A 25,533-nucleotide genomic window follows, 5' to 3' on the forward strand; every position below is an offset into this window, starting at 1 on the left:
TGTGCATCCACCATTCTCATTAGGCTTGTCGTGGTCAAGTGAGAGTTCATGCTTGTTACTCTTGGTGATCGACATCACCTAGACAGCTTGGTGGTTATTGGGAGCTTGGTGATCATCCAGTGGAGCTTGTGGATGACCCAACTCAAGTTGTGAGAGGTTGTGAGTGATTCACCGCGATGGAGTGTCGAAGAATCAACCCGTAGAGAGCACTTGATCCTTGCGCGGATCTAGGGGGAGCTACACCCTTGCACGGGTGCTCCAACGGGGACTAGTGGGGAGTGGCAACTCTCTGATACCTCAGCAAAACATCACCGCATTCCTCCTCTCTTTACTTTAAGCATTTACTTTGAGCAATTCAATTCTTGTCTTTACATTCATAGAATTGTCATGCTAGAGTAGGATTGGAACATAGGTTGCTAAACTTTTGTGCGGTAGAATAATAGAAACACTTTCTAGGCACAAGGGGTGAAGTGGGCTAACAGTAGGGATTAATTATTGCAAAGAATTTTAGAATTAGCCCAATTCACCCCCCTCTCGGGCATCTTGATCCTTTCAGCCAGGTGATAAGACGAAGATCTAGAAAATTGGTGGGAAGTTAAACACCCGGTAGTGACAGAGCCCATCACTACTGGTTGAGACCACCACCTAGCAATGATGTATCACTACAAGTTCATTGTATGAAGGATAGGTACCATATCATTGTTGGGTTATCCTACACTACTAACTTCTAACCCTTATGCCATGCTTTTTTGTCGTAACGGCAAGATTTGGTTGCAGTAACGGGTGTTATCCCAACCATTTGCACTTTCAGTTGCGATAGGTGGATTTTTTGCCACGCAAATTATTCCGTGGCCCTAAGTGTGAAGATCATTGCAATAAGTAAGTGCTATCAACCAATTTGAACCAGTTGTAATAAGTAGTCACTGTTGCCATGATTTGATTTGCGTTGCGGGCAGTTTTATTAGTGTTGCAATACTAAGATGATATTCTAACTCTTTAGTTGATAGTTGCGAAAGCGCGTCTTTGTTGCAACGAATATGGTTCGTTGTATGTAATAGTCGCTTGCGTTGCAAAAGAGTTGTACATATAGCAATGAAAAAAATAAATCATTGCAATCACTAGGGTTTGGGAGCATGATGCTTTTAGGAAAAATTAAAAAAAGATGTGTAACTAGGTTTCGAACCTGAGACCTCTAACACTAAAGGAAAGCTACTAACCACTACACCATAATTGTGTTCTTGTCATTAATAGCCACATAAGTTTATACAAATTAATAACACGTCTATGTTGCAAAAATTATGTTTTGTTGTATGTAATAGTCTCTTGCGTTGCAAAAACAACATTGTACATATAGCAACGAAAGACTAAATCGGTGCAATACCTAAGGTTCTGGAGCACAATGGTTAAGTAAGAAAATTAAATAAAAAATCCCCAATAGGTTTCAAACCTAAGACCTCATCAAAGTTTAGAAGATAGGTACTTACCACTACACCATATATGTGTTTGTGTTATTAGTAGTCATAGGAACATATACAAAATAATGTAGAACTAGTTTAGGTATTGAAATAGGATCAGATCTAGTATAGTGGTATACATACATGTGCACGATCGACTTCCCTATAGGCGTCGTTGCTTCCTCTTTCCAAGGCATTGTCGTGGCCGCCTCTTTCTCTAGGCATTGTTATGGCCTCCCTATAGATGCTAGTGTCCCGTGTGGTTAAGCCACAACCCGACACTAAAATATTTCGTATCACTACTAGTTTTTGTTCTGGCCCATCAATATTAGTTGTCTTCGATCCACTACAAGAAACCTATTAATACATGACGGTTCAATTCCGTCACCGATCGCTAAATAACCGTCACAAAATAGCATCCATGACGGTTTTAGGTATCGTCATGTATTGAGCGTCATGGATTGATGTGCATGACGGGTATTTGAAAACCATCACAGATTAACGCAATCCATGACGGTTATAGACCGTCATAGCTCAGCCCGAGACCCACTTAGCCCAACCCAAGCCCAATGTTTGTGATAGAATATAACCGTCATAGATTGAATAGCCACATCATCATTTATACAATGACGTGGATGTTGACATCACAACCAATTGCCACGTATTTAGCACATCAATAATATAATAACATTCATCACAAGATACACCAATCATACAATAGACATTTATTTATTCATATAATAATGAATAGATGTATACAATGGTAATAATGAGTTGATGTATACAATGGATTCAGCATATACAAACCTATAGGCTAAAAAATACATATACATGATAGAAAAAATAATAAACTTTCATGTACTTCATCCTTCGACGTGATGCATTGCGTTGAACGCGAAGACAGCCGTGGACATATGACTTATCCACAGCAATAAACGATCTTGACAACCTGCAGGATATTTGGCATACTTGTGAAGCTCGCAGCAAGACCACCGATGGGACAAAAATCATACAAACAAGAATGATGGCACCAGGGAAAATTTGTGCTATTGAGCAGCAACAAAAAAGATCATCCATTATAGCTTCCACTATTAAATAAATGAAATTAACTAGTTAAAGAAAAAATGGTCGGACAAAAAGTATCCCCTCTAACAAATAATTCCAGACTTCCCATTTCTACAAACATGACATGAATGATATGAGATTGCAGCTTTGTTTTATTCAGTCCATCACATTTCTTAAATATTATATTGCCATCATTGGACTAACAAAAAACCATCGTGGACTACCTTAATTGCACTCTTTCAGTCGCTCAGACCATTCATTAGAAAAAAAATTACCTCAACACTATCCCTGCTGCAGTCCTGCTTCTAGAACTAACAAGCTGCAGAACAAAATACAAATCAATGTGGTCAGGAGCAACTACTGTTGTCAATTGGCAAAGGAAAAACAGCACATAAATGCTACAGACCAGAGATAAAGCTTGAATAATCACACAAGCAAGGAACTCATCATTAGTTCAAGATTACATGAGAATTAATTCACCGTTTCACCTTGTAGCTTGAACATGACATTTCACCTATGTGAATCCACACTACCCTGCATCATGAGATAAAAATGCTGCTGCTCAAACCTGCAGAAAACAGAGCTAAGCTATGCAGTGCCAAATTGCTGCTTATGCTGCCCAACAGTAGTATAGCTGATGGCTTCAGTTGCTCTGAACTGTAGAGGTAAAATATCATGGAGGCAGTACATACCTTTCGACTCTGTAGGCTGCATCTTGGACCTTCCTATGCAATGTCACTTCCTTCTTTCTAGAGAGTAGAAATTATCATCAATAAAATAACTGCAGATTAATATGTGTGTACTATACAAACAGTACAAAAAATTAATTCTACTTCCAAGAGAGTGGCCTCAGAAATTAATCACAGTCAGACCAACGTCTCTACAGCAATCACAATCTCTGAAAAACTTAAACTATAGTCCTAGCTAGTTTACTCAGGAACCTTGAACATATGTTGATTGGTAATAATTTAATAAAAAAAACTAGAGACATTCAGATTTGAACGCCACACATCACAGGTACAAGTAAATCTATTAGTGAATCTGCTATCCCATTGCTATCACATTATGACTATCATTACAAATCTGAAGGCCTTTTGTTCTCCTCTCTTTTTTTATACATGTAAAGTGTCCAATGTCAATCAGCTCTCTTCCCTGTTCTCATGTAAGCATGAGTAAAACAATATGTTCCATCCAGGTTGGTTTGAAATATACTTAGATGGTTTTGTTATAACCTTGTGTAGGTAGCATTCTAATTTGTTACAGCATAGAATTGAATTGGAGAAAAATGATATTGTTCCCACTGAATTTCAAATCATTGTGAAACAAAATTCAAAATCACATGAGAAAGATTCAAATTAGTCCCAAGCTACTAGTACTGCCATGTATTTGAATGAAAATAGCTACCTTTGGAACAAAAATGACAAGAACTGTAGCTCGTAACATTCAGGTACAGGATTCATGCAAGTAGTAATAACCGGATAAACAAATGAAGCACTTACCCATGAGAGCAATGACTATTATTCAATAGAACTCGTAATAAAATTGAGCTGTGCTGCTGCACTAGTTATTGAAACCTGAACTAAAAAGAACATACTAGAATACTATTGCTAAAGCTTTTATCGCCACTGAAGAAAAACAGTAACTGCTGTCTGTCTACTCCTGCGGTTGTGGTTGGTGAATTGCAGTGAGAAAAACTACCAGCGAGAAAGCACGAGCTAGTGCTGCACTAGTTAATAAAAACTTGCAGTCTTTAGTTGTCAAGCTGTTAATCAGACTTCAGAGAACTGACAACAACAACGAATTGTAGCAGCTGCTGATTCTCATTAGAGAGGAATACAACAGCCTGCTACTACTGCTACCAATCTAAAAACCAAGGCAGGCAGAGGATCTTGTAACTGAAGCGGCCAGAACTAAAAGGATTCACTTGTGCCTGCACAAATTTGTGTATGACATTAACAGATCTTCACGCCCACAGATGAATAAGACTATCACATAACAAGAACCTCCAATCATGATAAGCGAGCAGTAGAAACAACATATTTGAAACAAAAAATATATATCATCAACTTCAAGCATCGGTTCAGTGCTCATCCCAGGGGTCTGCACAGCATATAATTAAAATTAGTCCAATTTGGAAAATAAACATGGTCGAAGCAAAGGTAAGAATTCAGTATCTCCTGGAATGTGAAATACCAGATTTTTTGGAATCCGGCTGCAAGCTCTGGCCATTACACTGGGTGAGCACAACCAGCAGCATTGGCATCATGGCACTTGGATTCATGCAGGTCAGGTTCCCTCGAACATCAGACCCTGGGCACGCAGATCCCCACCGCCGGCATGCTAGCACCATACCTGCTTGGAGCCAGTGCCATCACTAGTGGACGAATTTGGTGAGGAAGCAGAAAGGTGGATATAGGACCACTTGGGGGAACACATGAATCACCTAAGCAGCTCGATGTGGAGTGACAAGTTGTACCTTGAAGCACTTGCTGCTGGCCTTTATGTGGGGGTAGGACTCCTCCTCGAGCTCGACGGCCGCGCCGAGCTCCTCTGCTGCAGGGTCTGGATCCAGCGAGGACTAGGTGGGGGCGCTGCCCTTAGTCTCCTCCACGGCGAGGCCTGGTTCGGGTGCTGCCCTTAGTCTCTTCCTGCGCCACACGCCGTCCTCAGTCTGCATGTTGCACTAGGCCAAATCCGCATCGGCCTGGGCGACGGCGACAGCGATGACTAGTGCGCAGAGGAGAGGCAGCTGGGATGGTGCGGGGTGGACGGCGGCGGCTGTTGCGGAGAAGGGAGGCAGCGCCGCAGCGCGGTGTGGGGGGTTAGGTTTTGAGGATCGTTTATATACATTAGCGGGTATTGGGCTTGGGCTGGATATCCAGTGCGGTAAGCTCGATGGATGGCTGGAGGTGTGCATTGTTTCGTGACGGTTTCTCAATCCGTCACAGACAATCCGTCATGGATTAAACGATTTCTTGTAGTGATCGTTGGATCCACCAGACTATCACAACATTGATTCTTCATCGTTGATCCCACCTACCACCATTGCTTTTGGTCATAAAAGCGGCATCTTGATGCCTCCATGGCCAAAGATGAGGTCCCTCTACCGACCAATTGAAAGCTCTAGTTTGGTTTTAGTTAATTGATGAAACCCTAGGTACTAACCTTTGGCTCTAAGTAATTAAGAGATAGGTTAGTACACACCAAGTGTTGGAGCAAAGATGAAGTCCATGAAGGTGATGATGGACATGTGATGATGGTGATCAAGCTCCGAACTTGGAAAAGAAGAAAGAGAAAAACAAAATGGGCACAAGGCAAAGGTATATTTGATAGGGCCATTTTGTTTTGCCACTCAAGACACCAAGTGGGTGTGAGTGTGTTTAGGATAGATAGCCGTACTATTGAGAGGGGTGAAACTTGTCATGAAATGTGGTTATTAAAGTACCACTAAATGTTCTAACTCATTGCATATGCATTTAGATTCTAGTGAGTGCTAACACCCTTGAAAATTCTTTGTGAAAATGCTAACACATGTGCAAATGATGACACACTTAGTGACTAGCACTTGTGAGCAAGGGTGGTGAAGTTGGAGAAGAATTGGAGGCAAAAATAGGGACCAGACCCTACTGTCAGCATGACCAGACCCTGATGAAGAGAGTCCAGTTCTAGCGTGCAGAGGGACACGTGCAGGGGTCATGATCGGACCCTGGAGGAACACTGTTCCCGACTTTGATCTTAGTGATGTGGCACGGCAGCTCGTGTAGAAGAAAGGACCAGATGCTGGGAGGGTCTTCGGATGTGTCATGTCGTGAAAAATGGATATGGAACCTCTCTGTGTAAAAATCAACCCAACTGGACCCTGTGTTAGGGTGAGTCCGGTCATGACACCGGTGGGTCCGGTCGACACTTAACTACGTGAGCGAAGGGATTTGACCATTGGGATCGCACGGTTGTGCTTGAACATGGGGGAAGCGTGGCGCGCATCCATTGACCAGACGCTGGGGTAGCAGGTCCGATCATCGCGTGTAGCGCGTCCGGTCGCCCCGAATTCAGTGCAGTAAGGGGGGCCAATGGCTCTATTTTGATGGGGCCTCTATAAATAGTGGTTGGCGAGCCATGGCTCACACTCTTGGCCATTTCTATTGAGAATACACCCTAGTGAGCCTAGCCAATCCTCTCAAACTCATCTTGCTTGATTGATTCATCATTTGGTGAGATTGGAGAGCATCCAAGTGCATTGCTTTGAGTGATTGCATCTAGAGAAACTTGGTGATTGTGTTTCACTATGGGATTCACTTGTTACTCTTGGTGGTTGCCGCCACCTAGATGGCTTAGTGCAGCGAGGATCGTTGAGCGGAGGGTGGTGCTTGTCTCCGGCTTCGATCATGGTGATTGTGAGGGGTTCATGAGCCTTCCCTGTGGCAGATTACGAAAGGTATCTTTAGTGGATTGCTCATAGCTGGTGGATCCCCATCTTGTGTTGGCTGTGTGGCACTCGGTTGCAGGTTAGGCGTGTGAATCCTATTAGCGCGTGAACCTCCAAGTGGGTGATCGCTACAACAGGGACGTAGCTAGCTTACCGGCAAGCAAGTGAACCTTGGAGGAAAAATCATTGTGTCATCTTGTCTCCAAGGTTTCCATTGATATATTGATTGATTGTCTCTTGCCATGACGGTATATCCCTTCTACCTCTCTTGTATTTATATTCCTAGAGATATCTTGTGTAGAGGTAGCTAGTGTAGCTTAGCTAGTTGAGTAGCTTAGTTTGGCTAGTTGTAATTAGCCTCTAGTTAGCTCAACTAGAGTAGCAAGTAGAGACATAGCCATTAGGTGCTTAGTAATCATAGATAACTAGAATTGTTGGTAGGTGGCTAGCTTTTTATTAGAGCTAGATCAAAACATTATTTCACCATTTAGTGTACTAACCACTTGCTCTAGTGTATGTGTAGAAAATTTTATTGGCTATTCACCCCCCCCCCCTCTAGCCATTTAGGAACTTTCACCGATTTAGTATGCACTCATAATGCTTTTGCCACTTATATATTATCCACATATATGGGTTATTTTGTGTGAGGCCCTACACATACCCATTTTATTATGTGTAGTCATGATGATGCACATGAGGTACTAGAAGAATGTTTGTGAAGATGGAGACAACGTTGAAGATTGGGTGTTGTTAGCTATACATTGCTTCTCAGACCCCCGGTAGGTTGTTGGCGCTGCACTGAGTTAGCGGGGTGGAGTTGCTCATCATGAATCTAACAGTTTATTAGTTTGTGTTGACTTAGCATCAACCACCTTGCACATCATGGGCTCCAAACCTTTTTGCACCCTGGTTGGCTCTCTCCACCGCCTCTAGCGTGCTCTTACACCTCTGAGACCCCACTCGGGTTCTATATGAATGTTTGTGAGGTGCTTATATTGTAATGTGTTTGTAGACTTTGATTGTAACAACACTCTAGTTGGTAAAATGTTGTAATATGTTTGTAGTTTTTGTACTATTTTGTAGTTTTCAAATGATTCCTTAATGACTACAATTTAAATGGAGTATTGCGTGTGTGTAGCATCATTGTTGGTCGTTTTACTAATTGCACCGGAGTGTTTCATAATTATTAGAATTATTTTGAATCATTCTAGCTACAAACCTAAACATTTAAAGCCTTGATACAATATAGACAATCTCAAATAGCACTAAAGAAACTAAACCTACAATGCACTTCAACAAAATAAGGATTTGGCGTCCAATTCCAACTAAAAGAGAAATTTTTTCGTTGGTTCTCCATCGACGGGCTTCTTCTGATTCACCTCTTCATGCGCTGGTGCACTCTCATTAGCCTCTAGTCAATTTTTGCACATGCTTAACATATGCTTCCTCCAGTACTAACCGAGACATCCACTACCATCCCACTAAAACTAGAACACCAAATCAACAACTTTGAATCAGAATCATCACAAAAAATGGCTATAAATCATAAAAACACAGCCAAATAGATCTCACATTGCGATATAGACACTTGTATAAGATGAGGCCACAGTTGGGACATTCCTTCTTCACTCTATACTCCAACACAGTTTTCTGCTTACACTCGCCGCACGTAATAAAAGGGAGCTCTGGCCTAGTTGCCCACGAACAACATGCAAGGCCGAGGACTTGGACAGGGACACCATCTACATAGCGAGGGCACCTCCCTTTTCAGCAAACTAGCTGCAACAATGGGAGACAAGGATAGGAGATTGGGCATGATTCCACTTGTTAGACCAAGCAAATAAAGTCTTGGACCACATATCATTGCCGGGTTAGAATATAAACCTGCGGTGATAGAGGTGTATCACTGTTGGTATTTTTTAGATGCACACAGATAAATCTGCAAGCGCATGGATACAGTTGTAGCTTTCACCCAGGAATATTACAAGGTATCATATTTATCCATAGGGAAACAATGTTTAAAAAAGTTGATAGTTCACCATCATGTATCTACTAGCTAGTATAATAACTAAACTAAAGTGGGGGTAAGTGTTGTTTATGATAAGAGTTATGAATAATGACACACACATAAGAGAATTTCATAAATGAGTAGTCTAGCTAAATTGAGAGGACAACGTGTGAGTTCAAGATTCCTAAATACTTCTCTATTACTTTGGTTCCATAGGGTATAACTAAATCATGGGTAAATATAGCGATCATATACAATAACACTTTGGAGCAATAGTACCTTTCCAACTCTCGAGGGGTGAGAAAGCATAGTTGGGGGAAGGCTACCTAAAGCTCTATGAACACCAATCCTAACGTGGTGGATTACAACAGCCTGATAGAGCTATCACCCCTAGAGCTACCACAATTAACCATAGGATTGAGCGCAATCTTAGGTAACCTATAGTCTAGACACCATGTCTATACTATGGATTACAACTCTAGTCACATATGATAACTAAAGCACTCGATGCGAGCGAAGATCCCATGCTAAGATATGATAACTGTATTAACCATACACATGAAAGGCATAAAAGTAAATAGAGAAGATAACTATATTAAAGCATAATTCTTGCAAATGTAAGATACAAAGATATACCCGACCTTCAAAGATTTCTCCAGAACCTGAGCATGGCTCAACTCTCTCTAACTCTCAACTAGAGCTATTCTACTTCTACATCTTGAAAGCTTTGTGGAGATTTCTCTCTTGTGGTGTATCTTGATCTGAATGAGAGATCGGCTAAACTCAAGGGATGACAAAAGATCGGCTATGAGCAAGGGTAGAAGAATTTGTAGAACAGGTATCTGCTAAACTCGAGGGATGACAAAAGATCGGCTATGAGCACGAGTCAGAAGGGGAGAAGAATGGCTCAAAAGGTCAAGAGGATGATCGCCATCGGGTAACCAAACGTCATGATCTTTGATATGTTCTTGATCAAGAAAGGCAGATGGAATGGATCTGCAAAAGGGCCAAAGATTAGAGCAGGTGGCTGGAAGTGTGGCACATGCAACGGTCATAAGAAGTAATTTTGGAATAAAATCATTTTATCCCAAAATTAGGGAGCATGTGTTGACACCAAATTTTGGTTCAAGATAAGGAGGCCATAAGATCAAAAACTTATCAAGGGAAAGCCAAAATATTCAGCAAAATCGGCTAACTAAATTACCATCAACTGGATAAGATGACATCATCATTTCAAGGGAATGAGCCCCGCTGGCATGGACGGCAAGGCATGAAGCAAGAAGACATGTTGGACTTCATAGAAGGGAAAGATGAGGTCCAAGTTATTGTAATTTAGGAAGGGTTGTTTTGTTTTCTTTGTAACCGGTCTTGTTTGACCAGGACTCATAGTCAAGTCTCGGGTATAACCCTGGCTATTGTAACAGACATCTCAGTGATCAATCAAAACCAGTACCTTTACTTTTTGGCCTATGCCACCCCTTTGGAGTAGGAGTAGAGTAGATCTCGGTGAGTTCTTCGGCAAGCATGGCTACCATCAGTTAAGTCTGACCTCCGATTTGTCTGTGAGTATCCATCATGACTTATATTTTGTTTGTAAGGTTGTCCTCGGTTAAGTCTGATCGCTTACAAGCATGGTATAAGTTAGTTATCATTAGTTAATCATAAGTTTGCATCAGTCAGGCACGTATCTCTTACAATTACTGATACAGGTTACCCTTGATTCTTATCAAAATTTGCACGGTTGCAACGGTTCGGCTCGTATCTCATGTAAATTTTGATACGGATTAGTCATCGGCTAAATCTATTAAGATTGGTAGGGTTTCCTTGTTGTTTTTAATAGATTTTCTATCTATTGACCTTGTTATAACTACTGTTCCTACTATTTATAACAAAATCACTCCTTGCCCAATTAGGATTGAAAAGGATAAGCTTTATATCTTTTCAAATCCATTGTCTTGTTGCTTTTTCATGTTTACATCTCACTTTGATGATGGTTTCGGTTAGTTTAGCCGTGTTAACCCAATCTTGATCGAGGATGGCATGTGGTCAGGACATGTTTAGCCCTAGGTAAGGCTTGCTAGTTGATGAAATCTGGTCTAGAACCGCTATTATGGCTGCCATCAATCCGGTCGGCCCCCATTGTTAGCACTATAGATTAGAAATCACCATGTAGCAAGTCTTGGTTGCATGCTATATCTGCATCAGCTATTTAGTCGATTGCCCATGCTTCCACGATCGTAGCATGTTTTTGTGATTCTGTTAAGCGCGCATAAATTCATATGCTTTGAAGCTTTAACCTGTTATCTTTGTCCTGGTTGCATCGGTCTAGCTCGTATCCCCACTGTTAAAGATGGCAGATTGGATCTGATAAGTGTATGGACTTATCTATGTTTAATAGTTGAGTGTTTACATGCTATGAGTCTTCTTTCATCAGAATCGGCTATTTTAGCCAATAACCTATCCTTTGAAAATATATTGGTTATTTACATGTTTTTACTTGTTTTTTTCTTGGTTAAAAGCTAGTATGTTTCTCATCTAATGCTTCCATGTCTACTTTGTTACACCTTTTGCATGTTTTCATGATCATCGGCTACTTAGATCTATACAAATGAGTAACTGATAATTGCCGATATGCTCGTTTTACTTATCATGCATCATGGACATGCTAGATATCGACTTTTTAGTCGATAGCCTTATCTCGTCGGCTAAACACCGGCATGTTCCACCTTAAATTAATGATCAATCTTATCTCCTTGTCAATTGCAGGGTCAAATTGATTGGCACGTCCTAGGTCATGATCATCCGGTCCGGTGTCCTCCTAAGTCCAAGGAGAGCTTGGGATCTACTCCACGTGGTTTCTCTCAGCTTGCTAGCGTGTCGGCGGGGGGATCGACCCATCACTTTTTCGTCGTCGATAGACATTAACAACCATCAACAATCACTGCTAGCTACAAATTGAACCGGCAGTGATCAAGGGGTCATCATTATCGGTTGCTATTGAACCAGCAATGATCTGTGATCATCCCTGTAAACTACGTAACTAAACCAGTAGCGATAAGGGAACAACATTGTTGGTTCAAGAAAAGAACCGATAGTGATGTCCTTTTCCCTATATATTTGAAATTTCTGTTCCTCGCCATCTGATTTGTCTCCCTAGCACTAACATTTCATCTCCCTCGCGCCGCCTTCTGCATCTACGCTGATTGCACAAGACCAAAGAGTGTTCCCGCTGGCTATGACCACGTCATCCCCATCTATCGTGTCGTCCATGTCCCCATCCATCACGCACGGTCCCTGTCCCCTTTCGCCGCACGTCGTCCCCATCATACCCGTCCATCGTGTCATCCCTATCATCGGCCCAAGGAGCGTCACCGCCCATGTCCTCTCCATCAACTTTTAGTAAGTTCCCAACCTACATCCTCTCCTTCGATTCACTATGAGAATGTGATTATGTTGTAGATATATTCGAATGTGGTGTTAAACAGATAATGTGATGTAGAGTTGGAGTTATGTAATGTCTATTTGAGCATGAGTTAACAAATCAGTTATGCTAGTGTATTGCTATAAACCCTAAACCCCAATAATTTGCTAGTGTATTGTTTTCAACCTTCCTATAAACATGATGTAAACTGGAAAAAAGCATGTAAATATCAGCATTGCGATTGTGATTATTGTATCTTATTTAAATAAATCTAAAGCTACTTTCTAGTTAGATCAGTTACCATGATGTGCTAATATTTTGGAAAGTATATATCATGAAGGGTGAACCAAATTAATGGCACCGAATTCTGACTACTATTAGAAACATAACTTGTGTGTTCATGGTCGGTCATGCAAGGTCTCTCACTTCCTCCTTAGGCACCTGGACTCCTCCCTAGAGCTAAGTTGTTTGCGCCAAATTTGCAGCCGGCACGATTCCCTTTTGTGGCCATAGTAGGTATATTCTCTTTGTGCCAAATCTTTTCTTATGCTCAATCTAACATATTTTCTATTTCAGCCAAACACATTTTTGTAATTTAACTTAAATGATTGAGCCAATTATATGGCTCAAAGTACACTTTGGTTTCTCAGTGTTATTGATATTAGCCATCATACTATCATCGCAGGAGCTGGAGAGGGATTTCATTGTCATATATATCCTTCAACATTCCTTCAAAATTGGATGGACCTCAAGAGATCGTTGAAATTAGCGCTTGAGGAATGATGGTGCTAAATGCAATAGCTGCTAAGAGAAATGCTATGAGAATGTGTCCGAATGAACTTGGCATCAATGGATACATAATTCATGACTTCTCATACTTTCGGACTAAAGCTTTAGACAGGGGCATTGTAGGTGTGGCATCAGTTACTGAGCTGGCTGTTAGGGACAACCGTGAGAGGTAGAAAAACGAATACCAAAATAGTGTCTATCGTTGTGCTAGGAGTATCCCCTCACCGGCTCCGCAGGGGCACAACTCGCCACAAAATGGATAGAGATCCACCCCACAAATATGAACAATGCCTTAACTACAACATGCAAACAATGCTTATAGCAACTACAAGAGACTCTTGATATCCTTCATCGTAATTAGAGATTTTGATTAAAAAATACCCTTCAATATCTTTTTTTAATTAGATCTCCAGCTAATTTTCTCTTCAAAATTTCTCGCTAGCCAAAGATAAAGTGCGGGACCGGCTTTCTAAAGTGCATACAAGATATAGAGAAACTGTTGGAGGATGAAAAAATATAGAGAGCAATTTTTGTTCAAGTGACTCTCGAAATGATGATTTAGAGAGTGAATTTAAGAAAGACCCTTGAGATGCTCTTAGCCTCATGTGAGGCTTATTATTGTCAAACCCTTTTTTGCGAGGAAAATTCTCAACCCCTTGGACTCTTCAGTACCATTGCATGCTGTGTAAACATCACTAGTTTCCAAAACCCGCTAACGCCTAACAGAATGCACTGGTTGGAGTATTTACTAGATTTTTTTAACAGAAAACTTCAAAGCTACTTCAAAACAGGATATGGAGGTAATTTAAATAGTTTTGTAGTTTAGGGGAAAGATGTCTTGTTTTAAAATAAAATCTAAGATTTAGAAAGATAAAATGGACTTTTTCCAAAAATAAGGTATAGCCTCCAACCAAACGGAGGCCAGACTAGAACCAAGCAGGCCCAATAGGTCATGCTACTTTGGGTTCTAGAAGCATCAAAAGTGGAAGCCCATGTTTGATCCTGAGAGCAAGGGCTGGGCATTCGGGTTACTTGAAAATTTTGGATCGGGTAATTAAAAGTTCCAATATTAGAAATTGCTACCCAATTTTGGCCTATTACTAGAATTTTCACATACCTGATAATTTGAGCTCAGGTTCAGATTTTGCCCGAATATACCCGAAATTGACAAAAACCAACCATTCGGGAAGAATTCTAGTAGCATTTTAAGGCAGTAAACAACGGTCCGTCAAATCACATCATGTCTTCGTATCAATTAATAACAACTTAATTATCAAGTTAGCATAAATCTACATTAATTCATACCAAATAATGAATTTATATTGCACTGAACCACTTCATGTCTTCATATTAGGAACAGAAGATATTTTGGGTAATTTGGGTATTTCGGATAGCAGGGAACATTACCTAAACTACCCAAATTAAATTCGGGTTTTTACATTGCTATCCCAAAATTATGGTTGGGTATTTTTTATTCAATATTCGGCTCTATGGCCTTTCCATTGCAACCACGGGCTCGACCAAATCGTGAGCAACAAGAGTTTTTACAAATTCTAGGAGGTGGTTTGCCCAAACATAGAGCTCACCTGGGTCCTAACTCATAGACATCTTGGCTAAGTCATGAGCTACGAAGTTACAAATTCTAGGGACTGATAAGATGTCACTACAAACAAACTGTTCCCGCAGCAGGAAGCGGGTGTCCCTAATCAACATTTCGCACGCCGCCAAGTCCATCGAGGGAGATTGCAGAGCTTGCTTTAGAACAGCAGAATTTGTCCCTAGCTGAATGCGTGAAATACCATAGTCAGTGGCCGCTTGCAAAGCCTGCTGGCATGCGGCCACCTCAGCCATGAGCGCATCTGGTACCGCACCAAGACGTCCAGCTCCTGCCAGGATCGACTCTATTAGATAATCTACTGTAACATTGTGTAAACACAGCAAGGGAAGGCGGCGCTGAAAAGCCCCCCTACTGTGATATTATAGCCGCTGCAGGTGCAGGCGCCGCACGGCTAACCTGTAGCACTGTAGCCACATGCAGAGGCCAACACAGAGTCAGCCATGTATGTTATCTAGTTACTGTTATAGCATGTGCGTTGTACTAGGACTAGATGGATAGAGTTGTATAAATAGACTACTACGGCAACTCAGTAAAGAGAGTTTAGATTTACCATCTCTCATACAGGGCTTCGACCAACGCTGGTGTCTTGTACTATGTGTGTATGTTCTATTCTCCCTCTTCTTCAACCTCTAGCCATAGTGTGTGGGGACGGACAACGCTTGTTCATGTTTGGCTTAGGTAGTGGGTGCTTGGCAATACTAGCGGGTGCTCAGCAAGACTGGTGAGTGGTTCACTCACCTGAGCCAGTGATCCTATGGGCTAAAAAGTGGTATCGGAGTCGTATAAGCGTCGTCGCCAGACTAACCGCTGGCGATGACGGGCAGTTCAGAGATGGGCGACAGCAAGGGCACTGTTGTGGTTGCCTAGCCACGATCGGAGGTCGTTGTTCGCACGGTGCGGGAGGTCAGTGGCACCAGTTGGCCGATGCTGACTCGCACCAACTATGGAGAGTGGTCATTGACCATGAAGGTCAAGCTCAAAGCCCGATGACTCTGGAATGCTGTTGACAAGGGCACCGACAATGAAGAAGATGACATGCCAGTGTTGGAGGCTATCCTCGCTGCTATACCGCCGGAGTATAGGGAGCCGTTCGGGGCGAAGAGCTTGACTAAGAAGGCGTGGAAGGCTATTGTGGCGATGCGCGTCGGTTCTGACCACGCAAAGAAGGTGATGGCCCAGCTTCCGAAGCAGGAGTACGCCAACCTCAAGTTCAAGGATGGTGAAACGGTGGAGGACTTCTCCCTTTGCCTACAGACGCTCATCAGCAAGCTAAAGAGCCATGGCATCACCATCAATGAAGAGGAGGCGGTCTCCAAGTACCTTCACTCCATGCCGGCAAAGTACATCCAGATCGCTCTCTCCATAGAAACGATGCTAGACTTGTCTACCCTCACCATTGAGGATGTGACAGGCCGTCTGCGAGCGATGGACGAGCGCCTGGAGTAGGCGACAGCAATGAAGGACAGCGGCAAACTGCTGCTGACGGAAGAGGAGTGGGCTGCTTGGAGGAACTTCGGAAAGGCATCCTCCTCCAGTAGCGGTGGCGATGGCAAGCGCCACGGCAAGGCTTCTTCGGAGAAGAAGTAGGTCGACCCCAACGCATATCGGCGTTGTGGGAAGATGAGCCATTGGGCACGAGAGTGCCCAAATTACAAGCAGGAGAAGAAGGCTGAGGCTCATCTAGCGCAAGCTGATGATGAGGATGAGGCCACTATCCTGATGGCAACGTTCTGTGCACTGCACGACATCGAGGTCGAGGAGAGGGAAGAGGCGACAATAGTGGAAGGACCTGGGAGGGCCCTAAAGTCTATCAACCTCGATGAACAACGCGCCCAAGTCCACCTCGAACGTGTGGGCGCCGACCAGGAGCAACGGTGGTATTTGGACTCTAGTGTCAGCAACCACATGACGGGCTCCAAGGCATCCTTCTCCGAGCTCGACAACGATGTTACCAATACGATGAAGTTTGGTGATGGCTTAAGGGTGGCTATCCAAGGGCGTGGCACCATCATCTTCAGGTGCCAGAATAGGGAGCACTGCGCACTAACGGATGTATGTTACATCCCGCAGCTATGTTCCAGCATCATCAGCATTGGTCAGTTGGATGAGCGCGGTAGTGAGGTACTGATCAAGGACGGAGTCCTTAGGATCAGGGACTGGGAGCAGTGACTTCTTGCCAAGGTGAAGAGGTCCCTAAACCGGTTGTACCTGCTTGACCTGAAGGTAGAGCAGCCGGTGTGCCTGGCGGCAAGGCACTCTGAGGAACCGTGGATGTGACATGCCCGGTTTGGACATCTTAGCTTCAATGAGCTTGGTCGGCTAGAGAAGATGGTCTGAGGGCTACCCCACATCAAGCACGGAGGCGAGCTATGTGACAGCTGCTAGGACGGGAAGCAAAGGAGGCTACCATTCCCAAAGGCGGCCAAGTATCGCGCGAAGGACACTCGAGCTCATCCACGGCAACCTATGCGGTTCCGATCACGCCTGCTACAAACGGTGGTCGGCGGTACTTCCTCTTGCTCATGGATGATTGCAGTCGCTACATGTGGCTGCAACTCCTGATGAGCAAGGATGAAGCGGTGGCGGCGATCAAGAAGTTCAAGATGCGCGCGGAGGCCAAGAGCGGCAAGAAGCTCCGCGTGCTGAGGACTGATCGCGGTGGTAAATTCACTTCGGTGGAGTTCGCTGCATACTGCATGGATCAGGGTGTGGGGCGACACCACGCTGCGCCATACTCGCCACAATAGAATGGTGTGGTGGAGAGGCAGAACCAGACGGTGGTCGGCATGGCTCGATCCATGATGAAGACCAAAGGCATGCCGGCAAGGTTCTGGGGTGAGGCGGTGACCATAGCGGTGTCCATCCTCGACCGCGCTCTAACCAAGGCCCTGATGAGCAAGATGTCGTTCGAAGCTTGGTATGGGCGCAAGCCGAGCGTGTCCTTCCTCTGGACATTTGGCTGCATCGGCCACGTCAGGAAGACGAAGCCGAACCTCACCAAGCTGGAGGACAGGAGCACACCGATGGTGTTCCTAGGCTACGCGGAGGGTGCCAAGGCGTACCAGCTCTATGACCCACGCGGAGACAAGGTGCTTGTCTCGCGCGACATCATATTCGATGAGAAGGCAGCTTTGGACTAGAGTAGTCCGAGCATGGGGGAAGCTAGCGGCTTCACTAGCACCTTTGTCATCGAGCACCTGGTCATCCACGACGGTGGAGACGCTGGGGAAGAGGTGTCAAGCACTCCAGGAGGGGTGCCAAGCACTCCAACGGCAGAGCCGAGCACTCCTAGGGCAGTGCCGAGCACTTTGGGAGGGATGCCGAGCACTCCGGGAGGAGTGCCGAGCACTCCTGGAGGGATGCCGAGCATGCCAAGAGTGGCGCCGGGAGGTTCTACAGTGGTGGCAACCACTCTAGGACGGGTGTCGAGCACTCCCATGGCAGAGCCAAGAGGTCCTGCAGTGGTACCGACCACTCCAAGACTGAGGCTGAATGCTCCTACAGTGGTGCTGAGCACTGCAGGAGTAGTGACAAGCTATCCAGAAGTAGTGCCAAGCACTGCAACTAGGGTGCTGAGCACTCCAGGTGTTGTGTCGAGCACTTCGGTGGAACAGGGAACTCCATCGATGCCGATCGAGTTCGCCTCACCTCCAAGTGACATCACTGAGTTCGTGGATGCCTTCTACGAAGGTGAGGAGGTGCGGTTTCGCAGGCTGGATGACATCGTCGGCGGCACAGGACCCTCAGGACTGGCTAGTCGGCTGCTCAATGACGCAAAGTTGCTGCTCATCAGTGCAGAGGAACCACCCACGTTTGCTCTAGCCGAGCAGGATGGAAACTGGTGATGGGCGATGCTGGAGAAATTGAAGACGATCGAGGAAAACGAGACATGGCAGCTCATCGATCCACCTCCAGGATGTCGTCCGATCAGCCTGAAGTGGGTGTACAAGGTCAAGCGGGACGAGTTCGGCACCATTATCAAGCACAAGGAGCGCCTCGTCGCCTGAGGCTTTGTTCAGCGCGAGGGCATAGACTTCGAGGAGGTCTTTGCGCCAGTAGCGCGCATAGAGTCAGTCCGTTTGCTACTAGCTTTGGCAGAAGCAAAAGACTGGTGTGTCCATCACTTGGACATTAAATCAGCCTTCCTCAACGGCGAGCTGGCGGAGACGGTCTTCGTCAGGCAACCTCCAGGTTTCGCCGTCAAGGGAGAGGAGCACAGGGTGCTCCGACTATGCAAGGCGCTCTATGGGCTGCGGTAGGCCCCACGAGCATGGAACGCCAAGCTTGACGCCATGCTGGGTGAGCTTTGGTTTCAACAGTGCGCAACCAAGCATGCGCTCTACACATGGCGATGGAGGAAGGAGGAGCTCGTCGTCGGCATGTATGTGGACGACTTGATCGTCACCGGCGCGTGCACGGAGGACACAACGGCTTCAAGCGCGAGATGGTGGCTTGTTTTCGAATGAGCGATCTCAGCGCACTCTCCTACTACCTCGGCATGGAGGTGAGATAGGGGAAGGAGGAACTCACGCTCAGTCAGAGCGCGTATGCCTCCAAGCTATTGGAGAGGAGAGGCATGGCTGAGTGCAAGCCATGCGTGACTCCGATGGAGGAGCGGCTGAAGCTGACAAAGGCCAGCACCATGGCGAAGGTGGATGCAACACTCTACTGGAGCATCATCGACGGTCTGCGCTACCTAGTCCACACGAGGCCGGACATTGCGTTCGTTGTGGGCTATGTCATTCGCTTCATGGAGGATCCCAGAGAGGATCACTGGGCTGTAGTGAAGTGGCTACTGCACTACGTCAAGGGGACGGTGGATTAAGGGATCATCTTTCCTACGACCGGCGGGAGTAGGTTGTAGCTCACTATGTTCAGCGATGCAGACATGGTGGGGGATATCGACGGACGACGGAGCACCTCTGCGGGTCAGTTCTAATTTCATGGTTGTCGCTGAAACAGAAGGTGGTGACGCTATCTACGTGCGAGGCAGAGTACGTAGCGGCGGCCATAGCGGTGTGCCAAGTTGTGTGGCTACGCTAGCTGCTGGGCGAGCTGACCAGTGTGGAAGCTCATCCATCAGCACTGATGGTGGACAACCAGCCCGCCAATATTCTCATGAAGAATCCAGTTCTGCATGACCGGAGTAAACACATCGACATGAAGTTCCACTTCCTTAGCGACTATGTCGATAGAGGGCCGATAGTCATCGAGTTCATCAAAACTGGTCGGCAACTCGCGGACATCCTCACCAAGCCGCTCGGACGTCTTCGACTCACTGAGCTGAAGGAGATAATCGGCACGGAGGGGGTACAAGGGTTAGTAGTAGAATTAGGAAAAGATTGTTAGATAATCTACTGCTGCCTTGTGTGAATACAACAAGGAAAGGCGGCGTCGAAAATGCCCCCTGTTGTGATACTGTAGCCGTTTCAGGTGCAGGCGCCGCACGGCTCACCTGCAGCACTGTAGCCAAATGCAGAGGCCGACGTAGAGTCAACCCTGTATGTTATCTAGTTACTGTTACAGCATGTGTGCTGTACTAGGACTAGATAGATAAAGTTGTATAAATAGACTACCACGGCAACTCAGTAAAGAGAGTTCAGATTTGTCATCTCTTATACAGGGCTTCGTCCAACGTTGGTGTCTTGTACTATGTGTATGCTCTGTTCTCCCTCTTCTTCAACCTCTAGCCATAGTATGTGGGGACAGACAATACTTGTTCATGGTCGACTTAGCTAGTAGGTGCTCGGCAACACTAGCAAGTGCTCGGCAACACTGGTGAGTGATTCACTCACTTGAGCCAGTGATCCTGTGGGCTAACAAACTCCCCCTCATGATCATGAATTATAAAGCCCCAACTACCTTGAAAGGTCTCCGGGATAAAGGAACCATCGGCATTAATCTTCAGCTGATCTGGTGGTGGCGCACACCATCTAGGCATGGACAGGTTCGAACTGGCCGGCTGCTGCTGCTCCTTTCTGCCCAGATCGCCAATGAGCTGCGTCACTACAGCTGCTACTTCCTCCCCCGTCAGTCCCTTCTCTCCTTTATTTATTTTATTTCTCACACTCCATTTCCAGAGCAAAAGCAAAGTCTTGATGCAGACATCCTCCTCATCTGAAGCACTTCTGTAATCACCTCCCAGGCTGATTGTTTCGTCAACAACACTTGACAGACTGGTTCAAGCGAAAGACTGGACCAGCAGCGCCCGACCAATTTACATTTGAGGAAGCAATGTCCCCCATCCTCATCTTGACGATTACATACAGGACATCTTGTATCGATCGAGTAGTATCCCCCGACGACGGATGTTCATCTTCAGAGCCAGGCTATTATGCGCCAGGCGCCATGTGAATTGTTTCACCTTTGGCGGGCATTGGAGTCTCCAGATCTTACGCTAGATCGCCCCATTCTCCTTCTTCTCCCTGCCACAGCTGCTAGTCTCGCCAGCCTGACGGACCTTCGCCCGGTGTTTTGCATCATCAAGCATATGGTAAGCACTCTTAACCGAGAACTGGCCCCTACGATCAAAATGCCAAGCGAAAGCATCTTCGTGTCCTGGACTTGTAGGGGTTGCCAGGATGTGCCGCACATCTTCAGTCCAAAAAATATCACGTACCATCTCTTCATCCCATGTGCCCGATTCCGGATGCAGTAGCTCCGCAACTTTTGTCACCAACGTGGCCTTCTAGAGACTCCATTGTGTATCCATGGATCCTCCCAGATTTTGATTTGAGATCCATCTCCTACTCGCCATATTAGTCCCTCTTGCAGCGCTTGGAGGCCTCTCACAATGCTGCGCCAAGAATAGGATATGCCCGGCCCTTCCCTGGCTTGCAACAAGGATATGTTGGTACAGTACTTCGCCGTCAACAACTGCGCACACAAGGAGTCCGGGTTCTGTAGAATCCTCCATCCTTGACGTGCCAACATAGCTAAATTGAACAAATGGAGATCTCTGTATCCCAGCCCGCCTTCCTCTTTCCTTCTGCACATTTCCTCCCAAGAAACCCAATGCATCTTGTTTTCTTTGTCTTGCTGTGCCCACCAATATCGACAAACCATTTTACTCATCTCATCACATAAAGATTTTGTCAAGTCAAAGCAGGACATGAAGGAATTGTTTGCGCCACTGCTTTTGTCAAGGTTTCCTTGCCTGCTTTTGATAACAATTTCTCCTTCCACCCCTGAATGCGTTTCCATAGCCTCTCCTTTAGATATGCAAATAAGCTTGCCTTAGGTTGGCAAACCCAAATATCTCGCATTCAAAGACTCCTGCGTGAGCTCCATAATTTGCATAAACTTTCTTTTATCCTGGGATTTTGTGTTCTTGCTAAATACGATGGATGATTTGTCCTTGTTAATTTTCTGCCCCGAGCATGTCTCAAATTTGTAGCACTTGTCGCAAATGGGCTGTGTTCTCTTCATTTGCTTTCAGGAGAAGCAGCGAGTCATCAGCGAACAAAAGATGAGTCATGCTTGGGGCTCCAGCACATATAGTCACCCCTTGTATACTTCCTCTCTCCTCAGCGGCGTTGATCAAGCCAGAAAAACCTTCAGCACACAACAAGAAAAGGTATGGGGAAAGTGCATGGGCGGATCTAAGGGTATTCCCCAGTATTTCTGGGAATACCCAACTATTTTGGTACACCTTTATGTATATATATATGTATACTTGTATATACATGTGTATAATGCAATATTCTATAATACTTTTGCTCATTCTAGCCTAAACCAGCTGAAAAAACGGTCTTTCAACCTGGCTTCCGCAGTCTCCACTGACCACTCTCCACTTGTCAAGGCTCCATGTTGTTCACCTTTTTATTTATGCAGCTGCAATTTTCAACCAAAAATATAGATTTTAGAAAGCATTTTTTTAATGTGGAAGTAGGAATACCCAAGTTTAGAATCCTGGCTCCGCCACTGGGAAAGTGGGTCCCCCTGTCGTAGCCCCCGGGATGCTATAATTATATTTGCTCTGTTAAACTCCCATTAACCTTTATACGGTATGTAACCGTTGAGATGCATTGCATAATTAGGCTGATCCATCTTTCATGGAACCCCATCTTTCTCATTATCTTTCCGTGAACGACCATTCCACTCGATCGTATGCCTTGCTCATATCAAGCTTGAGCGCCACATAACCATCAACTCCACTCCTTTTATTCTGCATGAAATGATTCATCTCATAGGCAATGAGCACGTTGTAAGTAATCAGACTGGCACAAAAGCACTCTGATTTTGAGAGATAATCTCTGGCAATATAATCTTCAGGCCATTTGCAAGAACGTCGAAGCAATTTTGTATACCACGTTGCATAGGCTAATCGGACGAAGGTCCTTGAGTTTTTTCGGTAATTGCACTTTAGGGATAAGCACCACCACTGTGTCATTCCATGAATCTGGCATCAGCCCCCCTCTCAGAAAATTCCTCACTTCTCTGATAACATCGTCTCCTATTGTCTCCCAAAAGGATTTATAGAAAATAGCGGGCATCCCGTCATCACCTGGTGCCTTCAGGTTGCCAATACTATCCAGTCCTTGTTTAATTTCTTCATCCGAAAACTCCTTCAACAATATATCATTCATCTCGGGCGTGACACGAGCATCAATACAACGCAGCAGCTCATCTGTGTCGCCACCTGCATGTGAAGTAAACAAGTCACGGTAAAAATCAGTCACCGCCCCCAACAAACCTCCATCCTCCTCCATTACACGCCCGTCATCCAAAACTATTCTCCGGATTCTGCTTCTACGCTTCCTCTCAATGGCATATTGGTGGAAAAAATTTGTGTTTCTGTCCCCCTTGTCCACCCAATGTACTTTCGCCCGCTGTCTCCGATACAAATTTCTCTGCTCCTCCAACCTTTCTAACTTAAATTTCAGCAGCTCCACTCGATTAGCTAGATTTCCCTCAATGGCCCCCCGACGCTTAGGAGCTCTCTTTATTCTCTTCTCTAGGTCGCCCAGAATTTTTCTACTCCAATCTTGAAGATCAAGAGCTACACCTTGCAGGGCATCCCACACCTTACCACCCCCCCCCCCCCGCACTCCCTCCCCTCCCTGAACCTCCATCGACAATTTCCAAGCATTATTTACAATCTCCCCGCACTGATCTTCCTGCACCCACCCACCCTCGAAACGGAAAGGCGGGCTATCGCTTCTACTAGATGGATGGGTCTACCCCCCAAGTCAGTCCACAATCACCGGCTGATGATCCGAAAGTTGGGAACCGAGCCCTCCACTCACCATCCGCCACTGCTCGGTCCAATCTCTCACAGGCATAACGTTCATCATCATGCTTGTTGTTCCACCAAGTGAAAGGATCTCCAGAAAAACCTAGATCAGTTACAGATTTCCAAACAGGCCAGGCCCGCTGGGCCGACACGGGCCCGGTGCGGAAAAACATGGCACTGGCCCGGTGTGGCACGGCTTGGCCCGTGCCCGTGCCTAGGCCTACACACCGGCCCGTAGTGCCGGCACGGGCACGGCCCGCTCCAACGGGCAGCACGGGGGTGGCACGGGTGCCTGCCTGCCGTTGATTCCCTCCTCCTGCTCCTAGCCGTTGGATCCTCCCGTGGGGGCAGGAGGGCTATATAATCCTCCCCGCCGCGGCCGCTCCCCCAGCGCTGGAACCCTAGCTCATTCTCTCGTCGCTCTCCTCTCTCTGGCCGGTGGAAACCCTAGCCTCTCTCTCTCTCTCTTTCTTCTCGCCCTCTGGTGGCTGGTTGAGCCACTGGTGGCCGGCACGGGCACACGACACGGCCATCTTTGCCCCTCATCTTCATCCCTGGATGTCGATTGAGCCTCGTCCTCCACATCTTGGCTGCATCAGAGTCTCCTCTCTATCGTCGACCTCGTCGGCCGCCGGCACCTCAGGGGCTCCGGTAAGTGGGTTGCACCCTTAATCTCTCTCAGATCTGGTTGTTTTGAGACTTATAAGCATGTTTTAATGGTTTGATTTGTTTGTTTTCGCAGGTCTTTTGCCAAGGCGAGGCCGTCAAGGTACCAGGGGGGCGGATCTTTGTGTCGTTGACCTCTTCGGCGTCTCCGGTGCTCCGGCCATAGAGCTCGGAGCCTTTCCAAACCCTAGCTCATTCCATCACAGTCTTCCGGCGGGTAAGGGGTCGGTTTCGGTGGCCGGTGGTTCCCTCTTCTCCCTGTCCGCCCTCAATCTCCCTCTTCTCCCTCAGATTCGGTGGTTCCCCCTTCTCCCTCTCCGCCCTCAATCTCCCTCTTCTCCCTTAGATCCGGTGGTTCCCGCCCTCAATCTCCATCTGTTCCCTTATTCTTCATCCCTAAACGTCGATTGAGCCTCGTTCTCGGCATCCTCGCCGCATCTCCATCATATGTCCGTCGTCCACATCACTGGCTGCCGCCACCTCCGGGGCTCCGGTCTCCGTTGAGGTACCGAGGGTGTGCAATCGGTCCGTCTCATCGTCGTCGTTTACGGGGCTCCGGCCGTAGAGGTAAGGGTAAACCCTAACCCTAACCCTAACCCTAATCCCCAACCTAACCCTACTTTTATCTGTTGATTGTGGCAGCCGTTGAGGAACCGGAGACGGCAAAGATGGCCCCAGGCGCCGTGCGACACGACGACGAGGAGTTTGACCACTCCCAGAACGATGAGTTGCGTATGTGTGGGATGGCCGGAGATGATGAGGACGATGATGTCCGCGAGGACGCTGCCGTGCTCTTCGGCCATTCTGCTGCTGATCCCCTTCTCATCGACGACTCTGACCCCCCAGTTGAC

At 45.9% G+C, this 25,533-nt stretch overlaps 1 long non-coding RNA gene across 6 annotated transcripts; it reads right to left on the reverse strand.

Annotated features, from left to right (window-relative positions):
- Positions 1-2,168: 2,168 nt before the first annotated feature.
- On the reverse strand, positions 2,169-5,317 carry LOC136539107 (uncharacterized). Of its 6 annotated transcripts, none has more exons than XR_010779544.1 (5): positions 4,713-5,317; positions 3,212-4,619; positions 2,926-3,053; positions 2,795-2,838; positions 2,170-2,403 (listed from the first exon to the last, which is right to left on the reverse strand). It is a non-coding gene; the product is annotated as an uncharacterized lncRNA (long non-coding RNA). The 6 variants fall into 6 exon arrangements; XR_010779543.1 differs by having other exon boundaries at positions 2,171-2,403; positions 2,795-3,053; positions 4,713-4,871; positions 4,996-5,317; XR_010779542.1 differs by having other exon boundaries at positions 2,171-2,403; positions 2,795-3,053; positions 4,713-4,893; positions 4,996-5,317.
- Between the last annotated feature and the right edge of the window lie 20,216 nt (positions 5,318-25,533).

This window comes from Miscanthus floridulus, chromosome 2, assembly GCF_019320115.1.
Source record: "Miscanthus floridulus cultivar M001 chromosome 2, ASM1932011v1, whole genome shotgun sequence".
Taxonomy (NCBI): domain Eukaryota; kingdom Viridiplantae; phylum Streptophyta; class Magnoliopsida; order Poales; family Poaceae; genus Miscanthus; species Miscanthus floridulus.